This window comes from Solanum pennellii, chromosome 1 (genome assembly GCF_001406875.1).
Source record: "Solanum pennellii chromosome 1, SPENNV200".
In the NCBI taxonomy this organism is placed as follows: domain Eukaryota; kingdom Viridiplantae; phylum Streptophyta; class Magnoliopsida; order Solanales; family Solanaceae; genus Solanum; species Solanum pennellii.
This window is the reverse complement of record NC_028637.1, coordinates 103524143-103537173: the sequence shown is the minus strand read 5'-3', so window position 1 is coordinate 103537173 and position 13031 is coordinate 103524143. Positions and strand designations below refer to the sequence as shown.

The window sequence follows — 13031 nt, the reverse complement described above, 5'->3', positions numbered from 1 at the left end:
TCACACTAATTGACTAATCCCTCTCTCCAACGCCCCTAGCCCCATAGCCCCCATCCCTTGCAATCCATAGCAACCCAATGTTGTTTGCTTATGTATACAAATACTAATGGGCCAATGTTTTCTGCATATATACTGAACATCAAAAAATAAGTATGAAAACTTCTTATTTTCAAGGATAACATTTTCCTTTATACCAAACACACCTAACATTATTTCAACTTTTCTCCTTGCATAGCAAAACTAGTCAGTAGAATTTCACAATGGGAATATGATTCACATTTTTTGTTGTGTAGATTTACCCACACTTGTCTTTCCAATATGTGATGTTTGTTTGATTTCAATTTTGTAGAGCTTTCTAAAGGAGATTTATTAACCTAAACAAACTTAAGCAGATATGTACCTTGGGTTGTGGAGAGCCGTGGTCATCCTCTTGGCCTCTTAACTGGGCTTCCTAGTTTTGCTCCATCTCCCTGAGAATGTAGTTTCTGGCCGGAGACCTTGAGCAATGAATGTCAAGCAGTAACCAAATAAGGAACCTCAAGTAGTTATGAAATATGCAAGGATGTAACAAATCACAAAAGAGGTTTAGCATATACTATTACCTAAGTTTCTGCGACTATAACCAATACATTAACATTAGTTTGAAATTCACAATTTGAATTCTAGACTGCATTAATAAGTTTGTGTTTCAAAATCATATGTTTTGCTGTTGATGCTGATAATGATTATTTTGACAAGTAAAGGAATTTTATATGGTGTGTGGAGCAGCAATAGTAATGAAACTACACGTACATTAGCTATTTTCTGTGTTGTCTACTCTAACATTAGTTGTAATGTCAAAGCATCCTGTTAGAGCAAAAATACAGAAATAGGCTTGCCGGTAAAGAAGTAAAGTTAATCTGAAAGACAACAAGCAGGTGTACTTTTTGACTTTGAAATCCTCAGTTGCAAGTTTTGTGTAAAGTTATCATGTTATGTTCCTTTTATCAAGATTGATTCTTGTACATGTATCATATAGTAGAAAATCTTGGCTCCACCATCTATCTTTTTCTCTTTTGACATAGAATTATATCTCCTGCCAATTGTACTTCCTTGTTTGGCAAAATATCAACTTTGTAGATGCATCATACAAAGGTACAACCCAAAAGTAGCCCTTTTCAGTTGTATGATGCTTTGGAGCCAAAGATATTCTTATCCAGTCCCATGAGTCATTCCCATTGAGTCCTTTTTTAGCTATCATAATTTACATTGCTCTGTGACCGATCAAAAGAATGACAGAGATTTGAACGTTCACATTTCTTCCCACGTCCAGTTTTCTTTTCTAAAGAGTAGTATATCTTACTCTCTTCTCCCCTTTCTTTTGTTTTAGTACTTTGGCCTCCTACGAAGTTTTATGATCGTGAAGTCTATCTATTTTTCGGTTTCTGCAATTGTTTGTTGCTAGAGTAGCAGTATAAGTTGTTGAATATCACAAAGGATTGTTGTCGTTTGACTTTTAATATGTCTACTTTATTTCGGAAGCCGAATATATAGAGAGTGATGGAATCACAACTACTATATCTAAAGGTAACTAATAAATAGTAAATAAGACAACAAGAAAAAGAACACCAAGGATTAACGAGGTTCGGCAAACTTTTGTCTTCTTTTGCCTACTCCTCGGACACACCAATATTTATTTCACTCCAAAAGAGTACAAGTGAAATATTACAAGAGGTAAAGAAGAACAAATGCCTTAGGAGATGAGAAGGCAAGTAAGAGGTGTGTTACAAATGAATTAAGAGCTACCTATTTATAGGAGTGAATTCTTCCTATTGATGTCATCCATGACATCACAATATGTAAAAATGTCAAGATTTACCTTGTGAAACCAATTTATTGTTCACCTAAATTTAACCTACAAAAGGTGCTATCTTGACTTTTTTACCAATGAAGAATTATCCTCCTAACTACCATATCTTCTCATTAATCCATTTTTGAATCTTGTCAAATTTAACAAATCTCCACCTTGGCAAGATTCTCCATTTTCAACTTTCTCTCAACAACAATTTTGATTGTGTCTTCAACCTCAATCTTCAATGTTCAACAATGTTGAAACTTGACCGCAGTCACCACTTTTGTCAACATATCGGCAGGATTATCCGTAGTATGAATTTTCTGCATTATGACTCCACCATCTTCTATGATGTCTCGTATGAAATGATATCGGACGTCAATGTGTGTCATCCTTGAATGATAAACTTGGTTTTTTGCTAATTGAATAACACTCTGACTATCACAAAATATTGTGATTCCTGCTTGTCCAATACCAAGCTCTCTAAGCAATCCTTGAAGCCAAATTGCTTCCTTCGCAGCCTCTGTAATTGCTATGTACTCTGCCTCAATGGTAGATAAAGCAACTGTTGACTGCAAAGTAGACTTCCGACTAACTTATGCATTTGCAATAGTGAAAACATAACCAGTAGTTTATCTTCGTTTGTCCAGATCACCTGCATAATCCGAGTCACAATATCCAACAAGATATTGACTATCTTTCTGCTCGAAAACCAAACTAACATCTACAGTATTATGAATATACCGTAGAATCCATTTTACAGCCTGCCAATGATCCTTTCAGGATTGTGCATGTTCCTGCTTACAACTCCAACATCGTGTGAAATATCTGGCCTTGTGCAAACCGTTGCATACATCAAGCTACCAATAGCATTCCCCGTATGGTACTCTTGACATATATTCTCGTTTAACTTCATTCTTAGGTGACATAGCATCACTAAGTTTAAAATGAGGAGCAAGCGGAGTGCTAACCGACTTCGTTTTTTCATTCATACCGAATTAGTTTAGTACTCTCTTCAAATATTCTTTCTGAGATAAATAGAGTTTCTTTGAATGTCTATCTCTTTTTATCTCCATGCCAAGAATCTTCTTTGCCTCACCCAAATCCTTCATCTCAAACTCCTTTCTTAGTTGAATTTTTANTTAGAAGCTATCAACATATCATCAACATATAGGAGAAGGTATATAAAGGAATTATCTTCAAGCTTGCGCAAATACACACAATGATCGTATTTGCTTCTTATGTACCTTTGCTGCAACATAAACTTGTCAAATCGTTTGTACAATTGTCTAGAAGATTATTTCAATCGTACAATGATTTTTCAAGTTTGCACACCATATTTTCTTTTCCATCAACTTTGAATCCTTCTGGCTGAGTCTTATAGATTTCCTCTTCCAAGTCTCCATGTAAAAATGCAGTTTTTACATCCAACTGAACTAGTTCCAAATTCAACTGTGCTACCAAAGCCAACAAAACTCTAATGGAGGAGTGTTTCACAACTGGAGGAAATACCTTATTATAATCAATTCTCTCCTTTTGAGCATATCCGTTGGCCACCAATCTTGCTTTGTAGCAAACATCTTTTTGGTTAGGAAATCCTTCTTTCTTTGCAAATACCTATTTGCACCCAATTGCTTTCTTGCCCTCCGGGAGATTGGCCAATCTCCATGTATGATTCTGATGAAGGGACTACATTTCTTCATCCATGGCAATCCTCCACTTATCTTCTTGTGAACTTTGGACTGCGTCTTTATAAGTGGTAAGAATGCCATCAGCTGCAATTGACTTAACACAAGCCACCATATCTGTGAGTCGAGGATGTTTTCTTATTGTCCTTTTTGGCTTGCTGGTTGCTATTCAAGTTGTGGTTGAGTTTCTTGAGATGAAACCTCCTCTTTGACTGACTTTCCTTCAAGAGGAAAATCTTTTGTTGTTTCCTCGTTTGATCCCTGTGTTGGGAAAATTATCTTTCCCTCAAACTCCACCTGCTTTGAAGCACCATCAATTTGTTTGGCTTCTTCAAGTGTTACCTTATTTGTCAAGGCAGATTCATCAAAGGTAACATCCCTGCTGAAAATAACTTTTCTTGTCTCTGGACACCATAAACGGTATCCTTCTACTCCAGAAGTAATTCCCATAGATAAAGCTTTCTTTGCTCTTAGGTCCAATTTTGACTCTCTTACATGATAATATGCAATTGAGCCAATTGAAAAAGAACATCAAGGACCTCGCCTTGCCACATTCCGAAATGTCCTGACCCGTCAAAAATTTCAACTGCAAATTTCGCATTTGACACAATTCTTGTCATAAGCGAAGATGCCAATGATGACGTATTATTGACACTCGATGTGGACTTATCATTTTTCTTGTCTCCCATTTTACTACAAATACTGTTTACTAGCTAGCAATGCAGTGACCGAAGTAAATCTTTTTCTGATGTGGAAGTTCAGACTATGCTGCAACCACAGGTCATACTCAGATAATACCTTGACTCTGATACCTATTGTTGCGGAAGCCGAATATATAGAGAGTGATGGAATCACAACTACTATATCTAAAGGTAACTAATAAATAGTAAATAAGACGACAGTAAAAAGAACACCAAGAATTAAGGAGGTTCGGCAAACTTTTATCTTCTTTTTGCCTACTCCTCGAACACAACCAACCAATATTTATTTCACTCCAAAAGAGTACAAGTGAAATATTACAAGAGAGAAAGAAGAACAAATGCCTTAGGAGATGAGAAGGCAAGAAAGAGGTGTGTTACAAATGAATTATGAGCTACCTATTTATAGGAGTGAATTCTTCCTATTGATGTCATCAATGACATCACAATATGTCAAAATGTCAAGATTTATCTTGTGAAACCAATTTATGTTCACCTAAATTTCACCTACAAAAGGTGCTATCTTGACTTTTCTACCAATGAAGAATTATCCTCCTAACTACCATATCTTCTCATTAATCCATTTTTGAATCTTGTCAAATTTAACATACTTTTTATTACTTCAAAGTCTACTAAGTAATATAAAAGTATAATCTTGTTTGAAGAGATTGCTCCTGGATAATGTATTGATGGCTCGCCAGCTTCTCTTTAGTGTAAATATTATTGGAAGGTGTAGTGTCTTATAGACTTGTCCTTATAACTTAAAAGGAGATTGAAGAGACTTTTTGGTCGACTTAGTTTCAAAATTTTTTGTGGTTGATCATACCTTATCTTAAAGCTGATATACCTATTTCTTCAATAGTCAGGCGCTCATCTCCGTATGAAGAAGAAAATCCAATAGTTGCATTTACAGAATAATTTATTGACATACCCTTGATATAGTATCCATATGATGTGGGGCGAGTCTATTTTCGCGTCAATTGCTTTCCCCCTCTCATTTCCAGTAGGTTCATTTTGCACACAGCCACATGATGTAGTATATTATTATTTATCCTGAAACAAAGTATAATGCAAGACATTACAGTTGTAATGACAAGCATATGTAAGTCAAATTCACTTTGAGATGTTACAATGTAAGGACTAACAAGCTTGTAGATAAGCACACGGTGATAGACATTGGAATTGACATACTAAATGCACCTAAAAACCAGAATTTTCCATATCTACTTCATGGAAATTCCATCCAATAAAACGGAATGTTTGCCGGATCCTGCACATAGCGGTAGCTTTAGTGCACCGGGCTGCCCTATTGAATCGTATGCATGCATCTCAAAATTCACTTACAGATATGGATTTTCTACAGGCACATTCATTGAGGAAGAGGCATTATCTTCTGCCATTGAAAATTGAGACGTCGAGCGTTCTGTAGTTGTAGTTGGTGATACAAGCAACATAGCTCCAAGACCAATCTCATTTGGAGGAATGTATTTGTTCCTTGCATATATTAGAGTAACATCTTCACCCCTGTTTGGTATATTTTCAAATTCTGGTTCCTGTAGATTGTTGTGAAGTTGCCTATGGAGTCTTTTGACAGGTGACAAACTGAGCTGTGTAAGCTCTGATCTCTTTCTTTTTGTGACACTGTTAGGATTCCAGAAAGGATCTTTGTCTGCTTCACCTAACAAAAGGTATATGTTAGTGCACATAAAACAATAAGGTATTAATACAATAGATTTTTTTTATTTTGGTCAAACTAGTATTATTTGTATGGTTAAAGTATAGTTGGACTGGTCAACAAAAGTCAAAAGAAGTGGTGGAGGATCATCCCACGATGCATCTGGTCGACAATTTGGAGTGAGAGAAATGGGATGTGTTATGAAGATAGATCCAATTCCATCCAGAAAGTTAAATGGAAATGTATAATATCTTTCTACTTTTGGTGTAAAGAAGTAGGTTTAGAGGATATAGATCAATTTGTAGATTTATTAAGATCTCTGTAAGTATCTTATTTCTATTTGTTTATTTAATCTAACACTTTTGGATGGTGTCCAGCATTTCCTTAATGCACATTTACCAGTTTCAACAAAACAACGTTAATTATCAAAATTTAGGGGAGACACTATAATTAATGGCCTATGAGCAAGAAAGAAACCGAAGATTGTGCTTGTAGAGTATCATATGGTAATTACTTCCCTACGGCTTATTTGTTTAAATCCTGAGTGATTTGACATTACATAATTTGACAAGCACATTACAATAATTGGAAAACGAAAGAAATTCCTGCATAAAAATAAATCCAAGTGTCGTGAACCTTGATACATGCTTATCAAGTTGTATTAGAGATCATGGTGTAAGTGATTCTCTTGAGAAGTAGACACCAACAAAATATAACCACTTGGACAGTGGGAGAATGCTGATAAAATTTTCTGTCTCACTGTTAAATTTGTTGTGTAGGGTCTGTAGATTCTTCTCCTGTTTTCAGCTCCTTCTTTGGAGATGGGGGTTCAAATTTGTCCATTTCTAATCAATAGAATAAGAGAAGTTTGTAATTGGAATCATATTAATATTGGGTGAACTGTTTCTTCCTTTTCTTTTGAATCAGAATACTATGCACTGCAGGATTACTTTTTGGGAAGGTGCATCTACATTGATTGGTTGCCTAAATTCATCTATCTGATAATTTTCTTTCAGACTAAGGGCTCGTTTGGTACGAGTGATAAGGGATAACTAATCTTGGGATTAATTTTAGGATGAGCTTATCCCATGTTTAGCTGGGATATATCACGGGATAAGTTATCCCGGAATTAGTTATTCCGGGATTTTAGTGTTATTTTTATTCCAGATTGAGGGTGGGATAACAATCCCAGGATAACTCGTCCCCTGACCAAACATGCCCTTAGAGTTTTGCGCTTACTATCATGCAAAACAGAAGAAAGAAATTGGCCAGAAATTGAGTAGGAAGATATTAGTTTTTCATTTTTTTTAAATCCGTACTCTTATGAAAAGGATTTGATTTAGAACATGTAGCTTATTTGCTGAGACAAGTTAAGGTGTTCTCTCTATATGTGAAAGTATTTTACCATTTGTTTCTTCCATCTGCATGAAGTTAACTGAGGATGATCCTGCTGAAACTAAGCTTGGTGTGCTATTCATTTCCTCTTCAAGACAAGCTGAAGATCCCTCCTGTCCAGAAACCTCTACTCCAACTTCTAGCCTTTGGTTATCTCGAGCTAAGAGACCCGGATTCATCTCAGCAGGTAACTGATTGCTCTGTGTTTCTCGGTTTGCATGTCTGGGGATATAGTTCTGTAGCATCCCCCTAATGCGCCACCTTGATCCACATGCATTGCAGAGCACTCGTTTTTCAGCTGGCCCAGGTCTCCAATGGCGGGTTTCTGTTTGGGCTCAAAATTTATTAGTGTTTAAACTGGGATAAATTTGAATAAAATTCTTGCAGATCAGAAAGTAAAGCACAATGATCAATGACAATTAAGATTTTCTATAAAAAAGATATAGAATGTATTGCACGAGAGAGAAAGCGTCATGAAACTAGAACATGTGTAATTAAAAACAAGAGAAAATTTCCTTGTGCAAAACATCTATAGACTTTTAGGATGCTTCAACTGTTTCTTTATTCACATTCTCATCACCATGTGAAAGAACCATACAAAAGAGTTGAACTTTAAGTTTGATGGTAGAAAGATAGAAAAGATTTGCTTGATATGTTGAGGAACCATGCAAAATAGTTAATCTCTTGACAGACTGCATTTTTTGCATGAAATTTTAAGGAGGAAAGTTACCATCTTAACCGACAATAATTACGGTATAATATTCAACAGGTACTCTCTTTCTGTAGTGCTCAACCGTAAACCCCCCCGCACGCCACTGAACTAACCACGGGCGACCATGTACGATCCTCCAGAACAATAGTTGTAAGTCTTTCTTGCTGTCCCTAGACTGCTCCGCTTGGGTAACCCCTCAAGATCCCTAACACCTATCTTGTTGCTTTCTTGATGCAGTCAATGTCTTAGCCCACATATTATCTACATCCTCGCTAGCTCCATTGCCTTTTTTGTCGTCTTAAACCTCTCACTATTCCTCCTTGTCTAAGCTTTCACTAACATCTTGTAAACCTTCTTGGCTATCATTGCTCCTTGGATCTCTTCATTCCACCACCAATGCCTTCTGTGCCTGTCTGGGTGTTGCTTCTCTGATATAGTCAATTATCCTAGCCTATATACTGTTTGCATCCTCACTACTCCCTGAAATCCTCAAAGACACTTACTTTTCTCCAACTTCCTAAGTATTGGCTTCAATCTGGACTCCCATTAAATCCTTGGTTGGCATATGCGGTCCTTTTCTTCTTTTTTTTGATAAAGTAATTAAATGATATTAGAATGCGAAGTTACAAAAGCACCGTGTGCAAAAAAGCTGCTCCAAACAGAAAATATGGAGCTAGCTTGGCAAAAACTTGTGAAACAGTCAATAGGGAACCCTACTACTCCACTGTACTAGAGATAGGTAACTAACAAAATCCGAAAGGTTATCCACACTGTTTACATTGGCAAAAAAGTGCCAGCTAAATAAACTAACTAGACATTGGGCTTTAAGAGTGCATAAAGAGGTTGATATTCCATTAAAGCATCTGTTGTTTCTCTCTTTCCATATGCTCCAAAAAATGGCTGCTGGGATCATTCTCCAGATCTTTCTGATGGATTTGTCAACTTTCCACAATATCCAGCTGGCATAAGCATCCTTCATGTTGTAGGGCATTACCCATTGTAGGCCAAGCATAGAGTAGAAATAATACCATAAGCTAATTGTTGCAGGGTAGTGCAAAAAAAGGTGATTAACACTCTCATTGGTTTGCTTGCACATGACACATCTGTTGATGAGGATTACACCTTTTTTCCTGAAGTTGTCTTGTGTTAGACATGCTTCCTTCAAGGCTGTCCAGGTGAAACAAGAAACTCTGAGGGGTTGCCTAGTTTTCTAGACATGTTTCCAAGGCCAAATTAGTAGAATGCCATTCTGGGAGCTCAAATTTTTGTAGCATTCTTTCACAGTGTAGGTCTTCTCCTTAGAATTACCCCAAAGAATCTTGTTTTGATCTTCGATCACCAATGTAGTGTTTTGCAGAGTTTCTAAGAGGGAAGGAGGTCATTAATCTCCTAATCCTGGAAGTTCCTTCTGAAAATAGGTGTCCAATAGTTGTTGTCTCTGTACTGGGCTATATCCTTTTCTTCTTCATCCTATTGATTTTTAAATCCATAACCACGAGCTTATGTTGGGTTGTAAGATCCCCTCTCCTGATCCAGTCCTTGCATAAACCTTTATCACATTTTCTAAGGAGCAAAGAATGTATCTGAGTCTTAGCCACCACCCTACAAAAGGTCACAAGTGCTCCTCCTTCTTCTAGAAGCTGGAATTAGCTATGATCAACTCGATAGCTTTCACGAAGTTTAAAAGCATAACTTCTCCATTTCTATCTCCAAAGCTGAAAGTGCCTTGTACATCATCATATACTCTCGGAGTGGTCCCTACGTGACCCCTAAAATCCCCTCATAAAATTAGTTTCTCAGTATGCGGGATAACTCTTACAATCTCGTCCAACTCCTCCCAGAACAAAGAAATTTTTTTTGCCCTCCTCGTCCAAACCTGTTTGCTGCACATATGCACTAGTTACCTTAATTGTTAGCCCTCCCAAAACTAGCTAATGAACATTATCTTATCATACACCCTCCTAATCTCTACCGCGTGCTCATTGAGTTCCTTGTCTACTAAATGCCTACTCTATTTCTACTCCTCGATCTTCTTGAGTACCATAACTTAAATCCATCTACATCCCTGGCCTTGGTTCCTACTCATTTGGTTTCTTGAACACAAGCTATATTGATCTTCCGCTTCATAAGAATCTTCACTAACTCTGTCGGCTTCCTCGTCAATGTCCCTATGTTTCAAGACCCAACTCTCAACCTCTAAGATCTCCCTTGGTACCCTTACCACCCCTGCCACCGCCTCCCGCCTCCCGCTGCCAATCAAGTACATGACCATAAACTACATCAAACACTGAATTTATTATGCCAGTTACAGAATAATCAGATGTACAGTAAACAACAAAAAATGGGCAACCCTTAACAACAAATACCCTAAATCTTAAAATTGACATTTACACAATACAATGACGAAATTATATAGAAGCAATAAACTATTGAAAAGATATTTTTCAAAGTAGAAACCAAGAATGCAGTAGTATTTATAAGCACGCAGCACTAAATTCACGAACGCGATATCAGATTATGGAAATCAGTTAACAAGCAAGCAAGAAGAATAAGGGGCTTCACAATCTGTTAAGGAAAAATCAGATTTAGACAGGCGAATCTAGGATTTCTAGAACATGGGTTCACCACTAAAAAGGAAGGAAAAATGTACTGAGTGCCAACATATAATATTATTTAACCAAGTGTTTCCAAGTCCTCTTAAGTAAATAACTAAATATTAAACCAAGTGCACCATTTAACCTTTGTATTATGGGTGCCAACATATAATATTATTGGTTGCACCAGGGATCGACCCTTAGCCTGTTCCTTTTTGCCTTAGTGATGGATGAATAGACACGATTTATTCAATGAAAGGTATTGTGGTTTATGCCATTCGCAGATTGACATAGTATAGAATAACGAGATTCGGGGTGGAGTTAAAGAAAAACTGGAAGTTTTGAGACAGATCATAGAAACTAAAGTTTTCAGGTAGCTTTAATGACGTAACACTTGAGGCAGAGGTGGAAGTGAGGAACGACTCACAAATCATACACAAGACCAAGAGAGGAAAGTTCAAGTATCTTGGGTTCATTATAGTAGACAGAATGATTGATGATGTTTCACATCATATTGGAGTAGGGTGGGTAAATTGAAGGCACACATCCCGGGTTTGGACCTACATTGTTGTATGGGGCACAATGCTTGTCAGTCACGTTCAGAAGATGAATGTAGGAGAGATGAGAATGCTCAGATGGATATGTGCGCGTATACTAAGAGAGATTAGATTAGGAATGAAGGTATATTGGGCAAGGTGGGAGTAACCTATAGAGGTAAGTAAGGGGAGGTTCATGCTTGTGGTACATGTAAAAACCCTAGCTAGTGGAGAAGAGTGGTGTCAAACGATTCAATAGATGGGAACTGAATGTGCATGTATGGCAGGGATTGGGGACCAAATCTACTGTTTATCCTAAATGACCTCAATTCCTGTTAGACTAATGACAGATTTACTGAAAATTAATTAACATTTGGCTCCAAAGATGAGAAAATTAAAGCACTCTGATTTATTTTTAACAGATGCACCATTTAGGGAAATTAGGGTATTTAGTGTTTCATGCATGTGAGTCTTCAAAATTTAATTGCTGAACATCAGGCACATAAATCCTAGCATAACTGAATCAAGTACCCTGGAAAGCATAAGATTGTTGATAAAAAATAGAAGATGGGATATAGGGGGTGAATAGAATTTACGCTTGATGCCACAATGGTGACATGGACCTTGTTTCACCATAAGATCTGATTATGAATGAATCAGTTCAAATCAGGTTGAATTTGCTGCTTCTAACTATTAGAGTTCGATTTGCTCTCAAAATCTGAAATGTCTGTGTGAGGGACGGGTCACAAAATATATAGACAGATAAGAATTTGGTAGACTACAGCTGGTCCTTTATATGGAAATAGATGGATTATGATAGATTTTTCATTAACTTCTTTCTCTATTCTGAATTATTCTTTTTTCCCCTCACGACAGCTCATCAACTTTGATTACGGTAATTTCTCAACTATTTATTCTAGAACTCCAATGAGAGAAGTCTTAGATTCTCTATCAAATGAAAAAAGGGTTGTGATTTGGGGCGTGGTGTGCATGGGGTGAATGCTGGATTTGGTCAAGGCTTATTAAGCAATGAATCTTAGGTCAAGGAAGTGTTAAATAGTTTCAAGACGATAATTCAAATATCTAAGGGTGAGAAAATAAAAGAGTTTCCAAATAATAAGGATGCATAATGCAATTTTTTCCTGCGATTGTGGAATCAGTTTAAGTATTGAAAAATCAAAGGAAGGCCCTCAGATTACATTACTGAGAGAAGATCTACAAAAGAATGACTACATTCAATTTATATCCAATAATGTTTTTACATTCATTTCCCCCCCTTGCACTAGTACAATAATCCATCGATCATTTTGCCTAAATATAAGATGGTTTCATTAATAATATGCAGGTGAGAATTGAAGTTCATACTGGTGGCTCCATGACTGATAATTGGATAAATTTCTTATTTGGTGAGTATGCCTCAACTTGTGAAATAAATTGAGAAGATACATATATTAACATAGAGCTGGCTATTTCCTTGGAAACTTTTTTCAAGACTTTGGCTCATTGATTCTGATACTCTGATGCACCCGAAAATCACAGTACTGTGCGGTTTGCAAAAGTTCAAGCATCTTAAGGCAATGTTGGCCTAGTAAAAAAGAGTTTTAGAAAGAACAAACCACATTTGTTTGTTATCAGGACAATTGTTTTCTAGAAGAACAAACAAACATCATATCATATATTTATATAAAAGTGAATCCTAGGCCCGCCTATGTGGCGCCACCACAAACCAGAATTCCCTTTTAACTTATTTATTTTCAAAATTAGTTTTCTCTTTCATGAAAAGTCGTGACTTTTATGAAAAAGTTGCGACTTTTTATGAAAAGTTGCGACTTTTACGAAGAGTTGCGACTTTAATGAAGAGCTGTGTCTTTTATGAAGAGTTGCATCTTTTATTAAAAATTG

The 13031-nt window shown here is 36.7% G+C and overlaps 1 pseudogene; it reads left to right on the top strand.

The window, feature by feature from the left end:
• The window catches only part of LOC107008164, a 57619-nt pseudogene that overhangs the window by 2950 nt on the left and 41638 nt on the right, over positions 1–13031 (top strand).